This window comes from Hesperophylax consimilis, chromosome 18 (assembly GCF_061612785.1).
Source record: "Hesperophylax consimilis isolate HC1 chromosome 18, BYU_Hcon_1.0, whole genome shotgun sequence".
Lineage (NCBI taxonomy): Eukaryota > Metazoa > Arthropoda > Insecta > Trichoptera > Limnephilidae > Hesperophylax > Hesperophylax consimilis.
Genome location: NC_142853.1, coordinates 23,747,432 through 23,765,636, shown reverse-complemented (window position 1 = coordinate 23,765,636; position 18,205 = coordinate 23,747,432). Strand labels below are relative to the sequence as shown.

Sequence of the window (18,205 nt, the reverse complement as noted above, 5' to 3'; positions counted from 1 at the left end):
ACACAGGATATAATAAATAGTAATAACACAAGACGGGTCAGTGGCTGAGTTCGAACCGCGTCTGGTTACCATCCAGACGACGTGAGTTCAATTCCTCGACCGGCTAAGTTTTATTCTTAACCCGGGAATGTTTGTCTTTATTTTTTTAAATGAGCCTCTTGCATGCATTTTCAACTGTCATGTGGTTTCAAAATTCATGCAGATTATTCTGCTGGCAATAAGTAACTGCTAGAATAAAAAAATCTGGGCGCGCGACCGCCATATTAAGTTAGTGCTGTCGCCAAGCAAACTTCACTGTTTAAAATAGTATAATCACGGTGTTTATTTAATATTCTTGCGGTAAAATAGCAGTAACAACAACAATCGTCACTATTTGTAAACTATCGTTGCTCGATGGCACTGACTTGATCACGTGACATGTCAATATCAGTCACGCGCCAGGGCCTGTATTGTGGAAATGATGAAAAACTTGATGAAAATGACCCTTTTTGCTATACATGACAAAAAGGGAAACGTTTTTACTAAGAATTGTAATAGTGATACTGAGGAAACCGTTTTTTAATGTGAATATCGCATAAGAGTCCCAACTGATCCTAACCGTCTGGAGCCAGTGAGACTATGACATCCCCAATTATGTTACGTTGTGAGGCTGAAGGTTGTGGAGAGGGGAAGAAGGTGGGGGAGTACCTGGCTATTCAGGTCTGGTCACTAAACCCGGCTGAAGCCATTTCGAGATATTTTAAATTAATAAATGGTGAATTAACACTAATTCATCAAATAAAATTTACTTGCTCACACCGGGATTAGAACCCGCGACCTTCGGATTGCTAGTCGAGTCTTACCCTTCGACCACGGAGGTCATCGTATTAGTTGTTTTTATCGAAATTATAAACCAATCTTTCGTGCTATATGTAGTATAATATTTATTATTCCTCATATTATACACTGTTTTTAATATCACGACATGTTTTGGAACCGATGGATGGTCCCTTCGGTATACATTGTATTCTGAACAATGGACTATTGGTTCCAGAACATATCGAGATATTAAAAATAGTGGTAATACTTTTTATTTATTTAAAAAATGTTGCCTCAATTATTATTGAAGAAATTTTTAAATATGTAATTTATTTCTAGAATCTTTATTTACCCTATAGTATGATGGTTGCTTAAATCCTATTACTTGATTACAAGCTCATTTACATTAAAAATATGGTAAACTTTCTTTATTTTATTTATTTAAAAAATGTTGCCACAATTATTATTGAAGAAGTTTTTAACCCCTTCAGTAATCATTTAAAAATTAAAAATGGAAAAAAAAACCTTTTTTTATCAAGGATTTTATTTACTCAAAATATATATCCTCATATAAAATCCATTATATAAACCCAAAATGGGACTGAATATTGATGTTGTGGTGCATAGTGTGAAAAAATAATAAAAAAAATTTTTAAGTATGAATTCCGAATTCTGGCACATAATAGCCGCCCGAGTATACTCGGTCGTGGTCCTTAAGAGGTTAATTATGTAATTTATTTATAGAATATTTATTTACCCTATAGTGTGATGGTTGCGTAAATCCTATTACTTGATTACACGCTCATTTACATTAAAAAGATGGTTAACTTTCTTTATTTTAACTATTTGTGGATTTCAAAAGGCAAAATATTTTCAAAATTTTGCTACCTTTTAGAAAACAATTAAAAAATATATTTGGTTTCAAAATTCGCATTTAAGCAAGGACCCCATTATACGTACATTTAAATAAATAAATAAACCTCAACATATGTTATCATAAGGAAGTGGATAATTGAATCATACTTGCTATTTGTTTATTGTTGTGCTACTGATAATAAAAATACTAATACAAGTTTGTTGAGGAAAGGATTTCACTTATATGATTGTTATGCCAAATCTCGTAAATTGATGCTGTAATTTATTGATGCGTTATCAAATTATTGTTTTTATTGAACTACGCGACATATTTGTCGCGTGGTTCAATGACTGATTGAATAATTATCTGCTGCAGAAAACTTAAAAACTTAAGTACAATCATACCTTATAGTAATACCTCCTGTGCCTTGCCACTCCTTGCTGTGGCTCCTTCGAAAACGTTTTCTCGAACTTTCCGGAACCTTCTAGACCAGTCATACTCAACCTGCGGCCCGCCGAGCTATTTTGTGCGGCCCTCAATACATTTAATATCAGGAACATGATTTACAAAATCTGGCATTCTATATCACGGTAATTTGAGATTAATTGCTACTTTGACGTACAGACATTGAAACCCGAAGAGGATAGTATAAGTATAATATACTATCTATATAATATAATATGGTATAAGAGTGTTGCTACTGCACAACATAACTGCACACGCTAGATCTATCTCTAAAAAACAAAGATTTGACAGACAAATATGCGCGCAAATAATTTTGCTCATGGCAACACATAAATTTTTGACAGTTCCAAAGTTAAATGGTTACCAGTGTTACTACCAACGAAGGCGATGTATCGCCATTTAGGCTACTAAACATAACCAAAACCTCTTGAACTTATTTTTATATATCTATTTGATATAATATTTTTTGCGGCCGGAAATTTTCGAAAATGGAATTCCGTAGCTAACCCCCCCCCCCAATGGATTTCGAAAAATTGTTGTGGGGAATTACATATGGTGTTTTTGGTTGTGCGGAATTTTTTTTCAGCGAAGTTCTGTAACAACCCCCCCCCCCCATGTATTTCAAATATTTTGTGGGGAGCACTCATTTAGAATTTTTTTTTGTGGGGAATTATTATGTTTTACAGAAATTCTCTAACACCCCCCCCCCATGGATTTCGAGTAATAAAAGGGGGAATCAAGCTCACACCGTTGGCAACACTGACCAGTATAGTGTTGTGGCCCGCGTAGCTTTACAAACATATGAATGTGGCCCGCAGAAGAAAAAGGTTGAGTATCACTGTTTCTAGACTCACCGACACTCTCCGTCACTCAGTTTGAAACCTTATAGAACCTTCTTGAAAGTTCTCCTTCTAGACTCTAGAGCATTCGAGAACTTTCATGAACTTTCTGGAACCTTCCAGACTCACCGACACGGTCGGGGGTCCCATTCTGAAATAATCTGAAGCATTCGCGGCCTTTCCATAACAAAGCACATTTTCGTCAACCACTCCCACCCACGCTCAGCCACCAAACTCTCTTACTTTCGATGTGACACCAAAGACTATCCCCACCATAACCACCGTTAGGTGGCAGAGTGGCTGGTTGTGAAGAAAATTAGGCGGGTGGGGAAACACGGGTTTAATAATATATATTAGATTATAATACAATAACTTTTATTAGTTTATTAGGGTTGGATGAATTTTCTTTCCTAGTTTTACAAGTCATAATGGCGACTCTTAAAACATACGCTCCCATGCAATTAAATATCCTGAGATTAAATCGCTGTATTGTAGTAATGATTTTAGATAAGCATGTTATTATTATGACACTTGAGGCTTTAGGAATATTTTTTTCTACCTTAATTTTTTTGTTTACGTCTTTGGTTCGAAGCTAAGTCGAATACAACTCCCCCCATTTTAAAATACATTCGAAAGCAATCGAAGAAATTCAAAATAAATTCCTATAAGACACATTAATTTAATTCATTTTTAACTTGATGAAATAATCAAATTTATTAAAACTCGCTGATCGAAGAATTATATCCGACTTAATATTTATGTTTTAAATTGTAAATGGTAGGATAGACAGCCCTGATTTACTTAACGTCATTGAATTTCTTATTCCCACGGGAGCTACTCTTTCCAAAATCATGTTTAAATGTAACAATACTAGGACTGAGCATTTCAAACACTCGCTTGTATCTAGATTATTTGAAGTTAGTAATAGATAACGCAGAAGTGGAGTATCACAGAACTGCACGGAAGATAGGTACATGAAGACTATAGTATCAATTTTTTTCAATCGATACAGTAAAAAATAATATTTACCGTTGATATTAAATGAATAATTTTAATTTACCAATCATATTATACGAGTACGTAGTACGTTGTTCTTTCCGCCAATTATCAGTTTTGGAATGTACGCCTGTTGTTCATTTGCAAATAATTTTTTCCGATGTTTAATTAATCGTGATAATATTGCGTGTTCTATGATGACACCTCTCAAAACGGTAATAACTACAAACCTGGTAGGTATTTGATTATTCGTTAGGTACTTGATAGCATCTACTATTCTAACTGGCTTTATGCACATTTTACAGAGGAACCTTGATGTTTTTTTTATCTGCAAAGTTTACTAATTCAGAGTCAATTAAGTCATTCAATTTAAGTTATTTATTCTCAGTGTAACAATTAGTCCTTTCAAAAGACTGTGAATGCGTTGTTGTCTCGTCTTCGACTTGCACTGATTTCTTTTGACGAGTTACCATTTATTTTCTGAAATAATTGTAAAAAATTGAAACACGTGTTTGAATTTAATTATTATCATTGCTACTTTATTTAAAACACGCAGATTTTTTCGAAATTTCACGTAGACAGTGAACTTTCTTTATATAGATTTTTATTTTATCTCCACAAATGAGGCCCTGGGAGAAACTAATGACCATTCATTCTTTCAAGAATATCCCCAGGAGAATGATATAAAAGGTTGTTGGTGTTGAAAAATTGATAGTTCTCTCCGCTTACTTAATTGATCACTGCGCATAATATACAACAGATATAACACCGACTTATTGTGTTATTTTAATATAATAAAATGTACAGACACGTTCAGATAAAATATAATTAACACTATTGGCCACTTATAGCGAATATTGATTTTATACCAGATGAAATAAGAAAGGGCTTAAAAATTATTGTTCCTGTCAACCATATACCTTCGAATTGATAGACTTGGCCTGACATGAAATCTGGAGGCGGACCCCGTTGCCATATATCTGGGCTCGACAATGCTTTGAATAAACTACGACCTTATTCGTACATGACCGCCGAAGAGCACGAAAATAACCAGACCTCGCACATAAAAATAAAGTTTGGTTAAAGTAAGGCAAAGGTTTTCAGCGCAGTTTATTATGGTACATTTATGTTCAGGATTTGAATGATCCTTTTTTACAATCTGCCTGGCGTAGCAACGCTAAAAATGATTGAAGAGTGAGGTGGGTAAATTATAACATATCTGTAAAATGGCTAGTAATTCATGACGAGATTTTATTTTCGGGGACTTAATTGTAATATTACGATGCGAGTTGCCTGTGTACTGTCAGATTCATTTATTGGCAAAGGAGACCCCGCGTTCCTCGCATCTTGGTTTGTTGCCTTTTCCTATCAATTTGAATGTTTATGTTGTCAACCTAACTAGTAAATTTCTCGTTCCTAGATTCCCTAAAATCTGCGGTAACATCAACGTAACTATTTATTAGTGCATTTTATGCATAAATACTTGCTTTTTCAATATTTCCTAAATAACATGAAAAATATAGAAGCCAAAACTAATACAATAATGTAAAATAGCTATAATTGTTGGTTACCTATACATATTTTAAAGTTTAAAGATGATGTGCCAGAACTAACTTCAGACCTAGTGTACCAGGTAAGTATGGTACTGTATATTATCTCCGTATAAAGATAGTAATAACATATATATCATTGTAAAAATGTATTATATATTTGTACAGCGCCCTTGAGGTGATTTTGCCCCAAAAACGGCGCCATACCAATCATCCAAATATTATTATTATCATTATGAACTAAAACCTTTTTTATTGGGACTGGGGAATGGTACACCGTCGAACATAATATCATATAACAATATGTAAACTTCTTATCTCTAAGATGAACGTTATTTAGCTTTTATTGTTTACTCATTTTTGAACGACAAGGTGACTAAAAAAGTAAAAAAAATCCGACGTGTTCAAAATGCTTCACTTTATTATTAAAACATCTTTCAAAACTATTTGTAAAAAATTCAATAAGATTTTTTTTCACTCATACTGAAATTTTAACATTTTGACTTACGAGGTTAACATTATTTATCGTTGCAATAATTTTTTTGCTTTTCTAATTTTATACGTTCGTTGCCAATATTTCTAAAGTAAACTGTTTGCCCTCGGCAGTGTTCTCATGTGTGTATCCATGCACCGCGACCTCTGCAACCACTGCAGCTTTTCTTTGATCCGTCTTCCTCAGCTGACGAGTCTGTCGACTGACGCGAGTCGAGGTGGTCGAGGCCGACTGTAATCAATATCCACGTGTGACGGAATTAGCGGCGTCCTAAGGACGAGACGCGGCGGCCAATTCCGGCCGCAATTAGACCCGCGCCCGACCGCACCACAGACCGCAGCGGAGAGACGCCGCCGCGATGCACCGCCGCCCCGCTCGGCCCTATTAATATAATCTATACATCCGGATTGGGTTGCAACGTACATACATACATTCATACATACATTCATACACACATACATACACACATACGTACATACGGCCAGAAGGTCAACATTTGTACAATAGACCTTTTTAAAGTTATCAATATTATCACTCTGAAGAGAGAAATACCTTAACCCTCCCATTCCTTCCCAGATATTCCAAATAAGTGTGACATTTATCTATTTGAGGGTCAGCACTCAAAAATGACAACGCCACGAACATAAATTTCTAATAATGTACAGGTAATGCATACCACACATACCGTTAGTTAGGAAAATGTTTATTTATTCCAGTGAATAATATTCTTTAAGGCGATGCACTACGTCGTGTAATATTTTGAATCGAGCTGCTATCAATAATACACCTTACGTAGATGGCGATAAGGCTTAAATTCCCGCTTAACACCATCCACCTTTTTTGATTTATGCAAGAAAAAAACATGGCCAAAAAGCGCCTTTTATTTTATTTTGTGGATGTTCAGGCACAAATATTTAAATGTTTTTGGATCATTTTATAAATAACTTAATTTTCCATATGATACAATAAAACCATAACCAAAAATGGGTTCGTAAGTAGGAGATTTTGAACTTTAAACAGTTTTCATAGGCCTTATACATTATTTTTTTCTGGGCTTATAAAAAGACTTATCTAAAAAATACTCGATCATTTTAAAGGCCAGGATGTATTCTACTCGCAGTATTTAATTAAAGCATCTGAAACATTTCTAGGCGACCAAATTTTCAAACCAAAAACACAGATTTTGCATTACTAGTAGTGCATCGCCTTAATTGTAATCTTTAAAATACACACTAAAGTGTCTGTAATAGGTGAATTTGAAAACCAGTGAAAACATTTTGCAAAGTTTTGCCTAAATTTAATTTTAAAATATTACAGTTAAAAGAATTTTATTTACTGCAAACTGACATTTTCTTAATTCTATCTAATATATCCGTTTAGAATTTACGGAAAAATCATTAATTTGTGGTATTGCTGTACTTAGTAGCAAATAGTGTTTATTTTTTGGTGCCGACCCTCAATGTCCATGCTTTACAGACTGTTCAAAAATTCTTGTTTTTAGCGCGTTTCAATTTTCTTCATTCCGATTTTGCATGGAATCTCTAAGAAATGTACAAACTGAAATCGTTTTGTTTTGGTGCGTCTCGTGCTGGAGTCCAGCGACCATTGAAAAAAGATTTTCCATTACCTAAATAATTATAATAATACGTCAGGAGTCACGTAGATATTAAACACAAAACTCATAAATAAATTAGCCAGTAGAGGTGAATGTCAAAAAGACAGCTGAGGCGAGAAGTTGCGTTAACACTCGTGTGAATGGCGACGTTAAAGCGCTACTCCCACGCCGCGCTGCCACGCTGAATATTTCCGGCCTCACACATTTTGAATCCGTTTGTACGCCAAGACCACAACAATTAAAGCACTAAATATATAATAGTGTACTGATTTTTTTGAACTCAGTGGTCACCTGCGGGCGATTTTTTAAAACTTGCAATGTTGCAAATCGTGCAAATAATTTTGTACTAGAATGTTATTTTTCCAACTATGAATAGGCTGGTTGCCCCAGACAATGCTTATTATTTTACGTCTACAATATGTAATGCATTTTATAAATTATGAAGTGTAAATAATTAATATAGTTTTTGCAAACCACGGATAAGATAAATCTACATTTTGGTCCGTCAGGTGTTAGTATCTATCATGTCGAATGATTAACGTATGCCTTGAAATATGTTAAGCGTCCTGTATTTTCACGTACAATGAATGAAGATAGTAAATTTACACATCTTTTCCTCGAAATATTATGTTGCCTTAACCTTCCCACCTTAACCAGGTGGGAAGTGATGTTGAGTTTTTAAAAGACTCGTTCAACATTTATAATATATCATTGTCGAATACACACGGCGAATCATTTTTATTTATTTTAAACCTACCTAAATATTATTGTTATTTTTTTAAACGTTGTTAATTTAGTAACAAAGGACGGATAAAATGGTGTTTATCATCTGTGTATATTGCTTCTGCAGTTCACTCTAACAATATAGAAAGAATTGAGCACAAATTTCTTAGATACGTAAATTTTTACCTCACAATCCCAATTGAATACATTAATAATGTTAGTTTGATGAATAAATTGCATGTAATAATGCTGTCCGGCAGGATAATTATGTCAGACCTGGTAGTATTACATAGTCATTACAAACTTAATTTACAGCCCTGCCATCGTTGCCACTATTAAATTCCATGTGCCGATTATGAACACAAAATAAAATTCATATACTTCTGCAATAATACACACAACCAACTATCATACACACCGTAATCTGGGCAACAAGTTTTGGGGGTACTATTGATATATCTACACTGATCCATTTATAGAATTAAGCATAATCTATAACAGCATTTTGTTGAATCCTACAAATTATAGTAGCGTTGGTTATGTAGTTTTAGTGATTTGTCTTATATGTAGTATTGTTCTAGTTTATATATTATTTTATGTTACTTGTTACATGTTTTACTAATATTGTTTCATATTCAGTTTACTATTATTTCTACTTTAAACATTTTGTGTTTGTGTTTCTCGATAGTTCACTAGTTATATTCTGTTCTTAAAATCCATGCAAAATCCCGGCTGGGCGTAAAACCAAATAAAATAAAATAATTGTCATAGTTTATCGTTGATCGTAGGAGTGGCGGGAAACTATTCAATCCGCCCTATTGTGGTGACATCTCAATTATTGTAACCCACTGCTTGCTATTTCTATAATTTGCCAGGGACTTGGAAATTACTCATTTTAATATTTATTGTTATTATCTAATCTTATGATAACTATTAAAAATATTAATTAGTTATTCTTTTTCTTAAATTTAGGAATGGAAACTCAAACTACAAAGTCATGATATAATTTTGTGATTTTTACAACAGTCGATTTATATCCTTCATAGTAAAACGATGAACTAACCAAACTCGTGGTCTCTTCATGCATTGATTTTATTATGAAAACTTATTATACAGGGTGTATCGGCACTAACCCGACAAACTTTAACCAGCTATTCCTTAGCACATTTGGAGCAAAAAATGTTATGGGCCCTTTGCTGTCCGGTAGCATTTTTTTTTCAATTAAAAACAAAAAAATTTAAAATTTCCACACTACATCACTGTCATTGGCATTGCGTTTCGTGTTCAACAGCTGTTATAAGCAAGTATGTCAAAAAGCGTCTTCGCTCTATCGCATACACTAAATAATAATAGTTAAAAATGAGACGAATGGTGCCGTGCTATTTCGTTGTGATTGTAAAAGTGCGCAAATATAGGCACATACGTGCATTATTCAACGAAATTCGAATAAAATATTTGCCAGATGGGTTTTCAAACTTTGACAAAGGATAAAACAGTGGTGACATGTGGTGAAAATATGAATAGTTAATTTTTTATTTAAAAAAAACGTTACCGGACAGCAAAGTGTACATAAGATTTTTTACTCCAAATATACTTTATTTAAATATACTTTTAAATATTTTTTATTGATATAATGTAATGTGTATGTATGCATGCATATTGCTAAAAAGCTGTGAGTTAAAAATGTATCGAATAAGTACGTCCTGAATCGATACTTGCATAGAATCTATGTCTACACTTCTGAAAGTCACATAGTTTGAGCACATACCTTTGCACTCGTTGATATCCGAGTAAATTTGAAAAATTAATTTTGATAACTTCACCAATATCCAATCTGCATAAATAAAAAAAATAATGTTTTAAAATAAACAGTTATAGTCTGACCCATGGATTATTTTTAAATAAAGAAAACACAGTATTTAAAACTTTAGTTTGCAATAAAAAATTTGTTATAATAATTTATAAAAAATTGCCCAAAAAAACTGAAAAAAAACCTATCATCAGACTATTACTGCTCCATTATTTTACCAGATTTTTTTAAAATTAGTTTTGCAGATTGGATATACCATTTTGGAAATAAACTTAAAAACCGAACATTCGTAATTAAAAATCAAACGGTTACAAATGAAAAAACTATTATTATAAATTATAAATGAACACTCAACATATTTTTATGTCAACAGAAACTGGAATAAAACTGCAAATAAAAACAACCCTTAAAAAAAACAGTGAAAATATTTTTTTTTACTTTACGTTTAATTTCATTAATAGTTGTTTTTAAAAATATATCACAACAACAACATTGGTTTGACTGACTGTTGAACTTTCCTTCATAGGGACTCGAGTCAAAAACAGCGCCAAATCGCGATTGGGTAGGAATGACGTTTATTTCGTATATTAATAGCTGTAATGATATCCAATTTAAAAATGCGTATATGTCGGCGTTTGTATGCGTGATTTTTAATGGAATCAGGGAAAAAACCGTTTGGTGTTTAGCAGGGGTGCCCGGGTTCATCGGGTGATGTGTGTTCAGGATGCACCTGCCCACCAGCTGCGTGCCGGATCGGGAGATGCTGGTTTGACGAGACCCTTTGACCTCTCCAACTGGTATCTCTCGACCCATCACAGCGGAAAGGATAGATCATCCGTCCGTCATTTCTGGACACACTGATCCCTAGATTCCTACCCACCCCTCATACGTTTTTCCTTCCCAGAACTTCCTCTCCTTAATTTCTTTAAAAAGATCCTCAACACAGCTGTCACAAAAAAATGATTTACACCATCGATGAGTCTATCTGCCATGTTCAAGCTCGATCGGGAAGTAGGTTAATTCCACTTTCAAGATTTTCATTCATTCACGAAAAAAGTGAAATAAAAATAGATTTATTTAAAAAGGTTGATGTTTGCACAAAACTTAAATGCTTGTTTCTCAGAACAGCGATTTTAGTGTTAACGTTTTTAGCCAGTATTCCCACGATATTATAAATGTTCTGTGCTTCAAAGCATTTAAATGCTTTACCAGTAAAAGCGTTTTGGCATTCGCGCCATTATCAACAAGTAATCTTGCAAAAAAAATTATAAACCTTCAGATGTATTATCTAACGAGTCCTAACCTTTCTTCTAGTTAGTTTTTGTCACTTCGCACCTGTATCGGTGTCAATCCAATATTGCATTAGTAAGCCTTTCTCGAAATAATTGAGTTTTTAAACGCAAAAAATAATTTATTCTTATTGCGTATCTACGGCCGCAAATAAACATTTCGTCTTAAAATTTGAAAGCATAACTTCCAAAAAGGGTTTCAATTCAATAATAAATGATTGGCACCAAATGGTACGTATACATTTGCGAACTTAAACGCGAACTGATCCACGAATTACGGGAAAGGAACTGCAAGCGGCGTTTCGCGCCATTTGCGGTTGCTTCGTTCCTTTCCCATAAGTTGCGGTTCAGTTCGGCAGTTCGGCTCGCGTATGTATACGTAGAATATGAACGCGTAGATTATAACGTACGTTACGTTTATCCTTAAGTACTGTATAATGAGTCTACCCGCAAGGTTTTCTTTAACTACTTTCAGTAGGTACGCAGTTTTGCATTTCCGCATTAATATAATTTTGTAATGATTAGCAGTACAATAACACTCACTTGCAGAAGTAATATCAGACATGTATGTCCATCTTGCCGTGGGAGTCTGCGGTAATCTCTTGAAATATTTCCAGTAAAGTGTTTTGCATCTCCAGCTCTCCACAGTATTTAGACCAATGATAATCAACCTTTTTGCTGGAGGGCCAATTTATCCATTTTCAATTTGTTCGCGGGCCGCAGGGGTTAGGGTGCGTACAATTGGTGGTGTTGTAAATGTATTTGAAATCTCAAAAAACAAAGCGCCACATGCGAAAATTTTGTATCTCCAAGGCCAAACCAATAATGATGTCGATTTTTATAATTTGGTAAAAAAGAACATATAAAAATACCTACTTGCAGTTTTGGGAAACTGTTGATTTTTTCGTTGAAAAGTTAAAATAAAATTTTAGTATTTTATAAAACGGAAAACCATAAAATGCATCAAACATAGATTTTAAATAGAAAAGCGCTGGGATGCAAATGTGATTTTTTTCTACGTAAGCGTAGAAAAAAATCACGACATGAGAAAAACAAGCGAGCCGAGCCATGAATTACAGGAAAGGAACTAAGGAAGCGTCATTTGCGGTTGGTTTATTCCGTTCCCATAAGTCGTGGTTTAGCTCGCTATTTCGGCTCGCGTGTTTATACGCACCCTAAGGTTGAACCACGAAATTTTGTCTAAGAATAAGTAAGAAAAATCTTTTGAGCGGCTGATTCAAAACTTTGAAGAGAGACCGAAGTTTTCCGCTCAACCCTTTTTTAAAACAACAGAAACCGCTGAATATTCTTTACCGTAAACTTTTTCATATTTTATTCAGCCGAGTGGGAAGTACGAAAAGGCTCGCGGGCCACACGAAATGGGCCCCACGGGCCGCGAGTTGTTCATCACTGGTTTAGATAATTGGCATAATGTGATTTACCAGTTCACCCCTTTCGTCCTTCGTACCATTATTTAACCGTCAATAGAATAATCTTTATGAGCAAGGACGGGTAGTTTCACACAAAGTTAACATTTAAGTTCTGTGAAAGTTCCATTATTATTTCACCTTAGTTAGATAATCACAACTTGAATAGGATTTTCACAGAACTTGAACATTAACTTTGAAATTTGATGAATTTTAAAAATTCTGTGAATTAACCTTTCTTAGGACGGGTTGTTTCGGAGAATTTGAACAATTCATCAAATTTCAACGTTCATTTTCAAGTTCTGTGAAAGATTTTTTCAAGTTCTGTTTTTATTTTAGTTCTGTCAAGCAACTAGCCTATAATGATATAAAAACAGAACTTGAATAGGACTTTCACAGAACCCGAAAATGAACGTTGAAATTTGATGAATTGTGCAAATTCTCCGAAACAACCCGTCCTTGTAAGCAATTAGTTTTGAAGTGAAACTTCTTTACGCGCGTCATGCAATTTCGAGGACCGGAGTAAAACCGACTCATGACCGAAACGAAAATGCGGGTACCCCCACCACCGATTAAAGTTCATTTGATCTAGTCAAAGTTTTGAAGTAACATATAAATGCTTCTTAGCTCATCCCGACAACTGGCGTTGGTGGTGTAATGGTCAGCATAGTTGCCTTCCAAGCAGTTGATCCGAGTTCGATTCTCGGCCATCGCACATTATTTTTTTGTTTTTAACGCCTTTTTCATTCAATATCTTATTTTTTAGTAGGTCAGAACATTTTTTAAAAGAAAATAATATTGCAAAATAATAAAAACACTTATCTCACTGTGATAAAACATTACTCCGCTAGAGCGCGCTTTGCGTTATTGTGTTGGATTAAAATTATTATCTAATCCGTATATTATGATAATTGTATTACATTTATTTAATTAATTTATTTATTTTGATAATATGTAATAATTTACAGAAAAAAAAATTAAAACTATCTCCCTCTGATAAAATATCCGTTCGCTAGAGCGCACTACGCGATCTTGTGTGGGATTCTATTTCTGTACATTGTACATTATTTTTAAAAATATATTATATTTTGGGTGTGATGTAGGTAACATTATAAAACATAACAAGCTCTCATATTTTCAGAACCTACATAATATAATCAATTTATGCGGCTTTGCTTACAGTTGGTGCTCAGCGTGGTTGGCTTTCAATCAGTTAAGCGAGGTTCGATTCTCGGCTGTGGCATTTTTGAAGTGAAACCTTGTTGAGGTGGGGGAGCCGCTCACGAACGTTCTCTCTCTTCTCTTCTTTCCTCTCTCTCAGACACCAGCGAACTGCGCCACGCCAAGCATCAGCTGAAACTAGAAGTTTCACTTCTGTCTTGCGTAGGCTTGACACACCCACTTTTTTATTGATTACCGGTACAACCACACCATTATCGAAACTGTTACCAGTGATGTTACAACAAATCTTACCATTGCTCTAATATTTTAACGAGTGTTCTCGCTTGTTATTGGTCTGGCGATCTGCGACTTAGGTTTGTAGATAAATGTTACCCCCGTTTCGGCCTTCGCGCCATCATCAAACCTCCGCCAGTAATCTCTTGAGGGTTAATATAAATGTTGACTGCACGGGGAAGTAACGTCAGACAAGTCTCGCCGTGGAAGTCGTCGACTCACCGCGGAGGCTGTGCCCTGCCCCCGCTGTGCCCCCTGCCCCCGCTGTGCCGGCGCGCCCGTCCCGTTCTGGCAATCAATACCCCAAACCCAAACACGCGCCGCGGTTCTGCTCTGCCGCCCTCTTTCGCTCGCTCTCTCGCGGCGGGTCGGGGATTCCATCCGCTGCTGCTAGCTCGACTTAGAACTCTGCTACTGCAACTACTAACTGCTACCTCCGACAAACCGTTTCGCGATGGATTTACTTGCTTTTCTTCTGCTGTAGATTGTTGGTAAACAGGCATAGCTCATTTTTATGGCCGTACCACGTGTACAATTAATCTGATATCAAAATATAATAATAAGTGCCAAATTGAAAAATACTCCAATTCTTACGAGATATTTGTTTTGTTTTTATTTTAAATATTTGTAAGCAAGCATTACTGATTATTATAGCATGCCACGAGCAGAATATATCCACACTATTAGGTCGGTTGTACAATTTCATTAAGGTCAAAATATGATGTATGCATTTTCAGGAGTAATTCAATTACAATACAGGAGTATTTTTTTTTCTTCTTTTTATTTAGGAAGCAAACCGTCGTACAGTAAAAAATTAAAACAATAAACATTCATATGTTCTAGACCAATTAAGTTCCATTGAGTTAAATGTTGATTTAGTATTTTTTATCTACACAACATATTAAATGCCAAAAAAATAAACATAATAAAGAAATACATAAAATTAAAAACAAATAGATAAAACACAACTTTTCGCATAGCTATACTATTCACTACGGGTGATAATAATGTAATTTTCACAACAAAAAAATCGAATAAAATAAAAGTATTTTAATATATTAATTTATTAAGCCGACTTTTATATGATATCAAGTTATGGTTGAAAATGTCTACATCTCTAGAGGCATTGTGAGTTTCACAGATACGTACTATTACAGAGTTTTGCGCTATTTGGATTTACAATGTGGTATTCTAAATAAATCGTTCGATCTGGTGTTTTGCTTGGGGCAACGAAATGCAATCTTTTCTAACAGATAAGATGAATCAACAAGACAGTTCACGATTTTGTGTAAGAATAATGCATCAGAGATGCATTATGCAGATTTTCTGCGTTTATATAAAGTGACAGGGACAAATCGATGGTCACTAAAGCATCGATGACACGGGGCTAGTTTACAAGCTACAAGCCAGCGAGTTCGCTAGCAGCTTGTAAACTAGCCCCGTGTCATCGGCTTTTTTACAATCTGCTAGTTGACTATCCGATTGTAAAAAAGCAGCGAGTAAAATAGAAAGACGGGCTAATTTACTCGCCATTCGCTGGCGTGTTGGCTTATAAGCTAGTTAACTAGCCGTGTGTCATCATCGCTGCTAGTAACTAGTTGCGAGTATCTTTGCGTTTTGGCAGTCAGCAAAAAATGTCAACGGAAGTAGTTCGCGCGGCAGTAGTTATCTTAGCTTATGCTATCAAGAAGGATTTACAACGAAAACTTGGATTTTTCAATTTTATTTATTTCTTGTCTGTATACGTCTTTTATTGATTTTATTTTTGTCTTCAGTTGCTTCACATCCATACCGACAGTTAGTTGTTTTTCGTTAAGTTTAATTAAGAGGTATTTGAAAATTTCATCCCTTACTTTTGTGTTACAATACTCTTTGTCTTTTATATTCCATAAAATAGGGTATTGTTCGTAGATGTTGAGAAACTCTGTAATATCACGCGTGTTCCACTTCATTTTTCAACTTAAAAAAATAAACGATAGAATGCAAACAACACGTCACGCAAAATAACACGTGATTCCAACTCGCTAGCTAGTTCGCAACTGAGCGAGTGGAAAGTTTTGTGTGTCATCGACACTCGCTAACTCGCTTACTCGCTAGCTTGTAGACTCATCGACTAGCAGCTCGTAAACTAGCTCTGTGTCATCGATGCTTAAAACGATACGATAGGTGTTTCATAAATTTGTTCTGAATATTTTCAATGCGATCAATATATGTTTGATATTGAGGATTCCAAATTACTGAGGCCATATGATCTTAGTTAAAAATAATTATGAAAACTGAATAAATAATGAAGATGGAATCGGCTAAAGTCATTTCAAGCAACGTTTTAATTCTGAATGGTGGACTTACACCAGGGCGATACTAATAGTACCTTCCACTCTGGAACGTGCCGCAAGTACACTATATATATTATTTTAAATGAATTGAAATAACACAAATTAATCAAATAAAATTTACTTGACTGCTCCGGGATTGAACTCGCGACCTTCGGCTTGCTAGTAGAGAGGTTTACCTCTCGACCACGGAGGCTGTCGTAAACATACCAAGCTTAGAATATATTATCTGTGTAAGGTTAATTACGGTCGGTGGCCGAGTTGACATCGCGTTTGGGTCCCACCCAGGCGTAGTTTGTTCAATTCCTCTGCTGGCTAAGTCCTCCATCACAACACAAGCAACATTTTCCGCTTACTGTGGTGGAAGTAGGAGATTTGCAAATATTGTCAGATTATTCGTAACCGGGGAATTTCTCAAATTTCTCAGAAACGTACTATTTAATCAAACGTCAGTGTCATTAAAATGATAACTAACCATCACTCCTTTTCCCGGCAGGGGTAGGCAGAGAGGCCGAAATGCCAAACAACTCGGTCTTGGCAGACACTCCTTGCCTCATTCACTCTCACACACACCCCTTTATTATTCTGACTCCTGGCGTGGCCCGACTCAAGTATTTGATTCACTCGATCTCTGACTTCTTCTATGACTTATTTTACGTTTGTAGATTATTGATAAACAAGCATCGCTATATTTTTATAGCTTAACACGCATAAAATAAATAGTACACGTAGAAAAATTAGTATTTCAGATCCATGAAAAATTACTTCAAATTATTCGTAATCCATTTAAAAATGGGATTGCAGGCCTCTTTCGTGTTTAACTTTTAGTACATTCCTAATATATCGGAAAACGGACCATATCTTATAATATATTGTGACGAAATATTATGATTTTTATGAACATAAGCTCCGACATTGCGATAATACATTCCTCTTTTACTAAAAGTTTAAGGAAACCTATCAATTCATTCGTTAAGGGCCTGCAGTCACGTTTTTAACCGGATTCTTAATAAGTTGGCAATATTTTAGATCAGTAAGTTTTATCCGTGTATGTCTCTTGGGTAAAAACATTGCAATGAACTAACTAATTTATGTTTACAGATTTTTAAATAACTGCGGCAATAGTGGAAAGAGTCTAAAATCAATTAAGATGCTTTTTTTTAATTATTTATTTGTCCCTACTATGATATCTGAATTGAGAACAGAAGGAAAGACATTTATGCCTAACCTACAAATCGTCTTTCTAAATTTGGTAAAAACTCGACGAACATGATTTGATGATGATCGATGAACTTATTTTGACTCACCGCGGTACATTTATTTAGACTTGACTCTTTGAGGTTAATCTGTCTACGGATTTATTTTTGTCGACAACCTTATCTGGATATCAATACAGTCCTTTGTTATTATTATTTGCTAAACACGTACCTTATCGACTTCAATCACCTTCATATTTAAAAAAAATGAATACCCTTACAAGAGTTCCAATTGTCTGCGGCATCCCCCTATTTCGGTATGTTGTGAGGCTAAATGGAGTGGGGAGGGAGAGGAGATGG

General features: G+C 35.0%; 1 protein-coding gene across 4 annotated transcripts in view; it reads left to right on the top strand.

The window, feature by feature from the left end:
• Window positions 1–18,205, top strand: part of mnb (minibrain) — a 126,579-nt gene that overhangs the window by 3,140 nt on the left and 105,234 nt on the right. The window lies entirely within an intron of this gene.